The sequence below is a fragment of the Myotis myotis genome, unplaced genomic scaffold (assembly GCF_014108235.1).
Source record: "Myotis myotis isolate mMyoMyo1 unplaced genomic scaffold, mMyoMyo1.p scaffold_m19_p_10, whole genome shotgun sequence".
In the NCBI taxonomy this organism is placed as follows: domain Eukaryota; kingdom Metazoa; phylum Chordata; class Mammalia; order Chiroptera; family Vespertilionidae; genus Myotis; species Myotis myotis.
In genome coordinates this window covers 68,113,173-68,115,822 of record NW_023416314.1, presented here as the reverse complement: position 1 = coordinate 68,115,822, position 2,650 = coordinate 68,113,173, and positions in this window count along the sequence as shown.

Below are 2,650 nucleotides of genomic sequence, written 5' to 3'. Positions count from 1 at the left end.
AATGATGTGTCTCAGTGTCAGTCCTGACTTTAGGCCCCGCCTCTGCCTCCAGGTATAAGATGGATGAGGAGTGGGCTGGCGACAGGCGAATTCCCCAGGGCTGACACAGCCAAACCTGGTCATGTCTGAATCGAGACAGATTAAGAATTCACCAGGATGGTTAGACTGAAGCTCTGCTTGGCCTCTGAGAGAAGGGGCAAGCTCTTGAATTGTTCTCCTGGAAACACATCCTGCAATACAGCCACCGCTCCCTAGTGTTAGAAGAGGAAGCATAACTTCAAGTATCAAATGGGGACAATTTTGTAAGTGAATCAAGAAGCAATTTCATAAGGATTTCAATCTGAAGTTATAGCCTCCTTGTTAAAAAGATAGGGAGTTGCAGTTACAGACACAAAGAAAAACATCATAAAAATGGAAGGGAAGCCAAAAGAACTCACACATCAAGTAATAAATGGGCCAGAGGTCCCAAGAGAAGAGCAAAGTCCTAATATACATCTTCGATCCAGCAAGCAGATGGTGACTTAGAGAGAAAATGCAGAAAAGAAATGGCAGGCTACAGTGCTCCCGAGATGGAGGAATGTCCTGGAACCTGATTTGGGATGGGTTACCTGATGCAGGATCCTTTTTGAACATGCTTTTATATCTAAGGGAAAACAGGAAACAAATCGAAATTCCCTCAAACAGGAGGAGTGGGGCTTGTTCCTGACCATCCAGATTCAAAGAGAATCAAAACATGCAATTCCTCATCCCCTCCGTTTCTTCATCTGAAAACTGGAAATTTTAGTTGCACATGTGGCTGACTGGGCACCTATACCAATTCCCTTCCAGGCTGCCTTCCTGTGCTTTTGAAGGTGGAAAACCAACGCCTCAGACTCCTTTGCAGCTAGGTTGCAGGCATGTGGCCTGGTTTCCACCAATCCATTGCCCTCACTTGCGACTCAGATGTGGAAGTGAGCAGTGCAAGGGGTGGCCCCTGGCTGGGAGACTGGAAAGCACAGAGGCAGAGGTGTTGGCTCCTCTGGGGAATCGGGAAGGAACTTTGCACATTCAGTCCCAAACACCGTTGCTGGCCGTTGGCAAGTGTCAGCAAGAGCTTCCTGTTAGAAGAGGCTTACAGTGAGTCGAGGCATTTTTAGGGTCTGTTGATCCCAGGGTTGCCCAGCACTGTTCTGAGTCTAAGTAGTATTCAAGGTTGATTCTTCAGTTCTGTTAGAGAGTCTCTAAGGTGCCAAATAACTTTAATAGATGTCTTTGGGTGTGAACTTGCTAGTGTGGATTCTGTTCTCTGTAACTAAGGACCTTGGCCTAAACTACACACAAAATGTTAGATTGGTGCCTGGCACATAGCAAATCCTCACCATACGTAAACTAACGTTCTGGGTTATTCAAATATTTTACAAAGAGAATGATGTGTTTTCTCTTGTTCAGCAAGCATCTATTTTAGATGCCATCGATTTCTCTCCAAGAACTGAACTCTCAACCTATTGCCCCCAGGAGTGGAAATTTAATCTCGCTAATAGAGGCAAACAATCAAGGTCAGGTTTTCTCACACTCAGTCACCTCAAGGCCCCTTCGCTCTCCCCTCTGACACGCCCTCCTGGCATCAGTGGCCTGGAGGCACCCATTTCTCCTCCTCATTTGTTTCCATCTGATTTCAGAATCTAGGCTGACCAACCTCTTATTCCAGTAAGGGTAGGGAAGGCAGGGCAGGGCAGAGAGCCCCTAGCTATCCTTCTTTTCATCCCTCTACCTGTAAAGCACTTAGCAAAGTTCTGGCTCAGAGGAAATGCTCAATATATTGTAATAATTATTATTTTTATTAACACCCAGGAACCCGATAAGCTATGTTCTGCAGGAGGCAGAAGATGCAAGGTGGGGAAGAATTGACTTCCATTGGCTGCCAAGCCATCACAAATAACCGGCAGGAGAGGAGAGAGCCGACAGAGTGTAAGTCTCTCTGTTTCTCTTCAGTTGTCACACCATTATAGAGTGAAAACTTAGCAAGAAAAAAAGCATACGTCTGCCCATGTCTTTCTACATTTACATTCTTTTCACTTATTGGAAAAGGGAAAAAACAGGGCCAAATATTAAATGCATGAAAAGGCAAAAAATATGGGGCAGGGTAGAGAGGTCAGACTGGCAGCTATGTGGAAATTGAAATATGCAAATGACACGTTTCCTGTTTTGATGATCTGACACCCCTGTGCTAGAACTGATGGCTGCTGTTGGGAGGAGAAAAATCTGCAGTGTGTAATCCTCCAAACTTTGGAGGGAAATTCAATCCTGAGCACAAAGTGCGCCTGTGGGGAGGGCTGGGAAGTAGAGAATGTAAGAACCTTTGGAGAGAAAGGCTGGCAAGCATTCATATCTCTAGGATTGATGTCTCTGTAATAACAAAGAATCACCTCTAGGGGGCAATCAACTCCCTGCACCAAGAAGATGAGAGTACAGGGCCCCAGGTGGGAAAATGAGAGGCTCTGGGCTGGACCCACACTGAGGATGGAGAACAGATCTGCAACCCCAAAGGCAGGACAAACAGCTCAGGCTGCCTGGAATGAAAAGCAAGCCATGAAAGAGGAATCATACGAAAATAAAAGAAGCTGGCCTGTTGAGCCAGAATTTGACACACTTCAACTCAAAAGACTTCAGA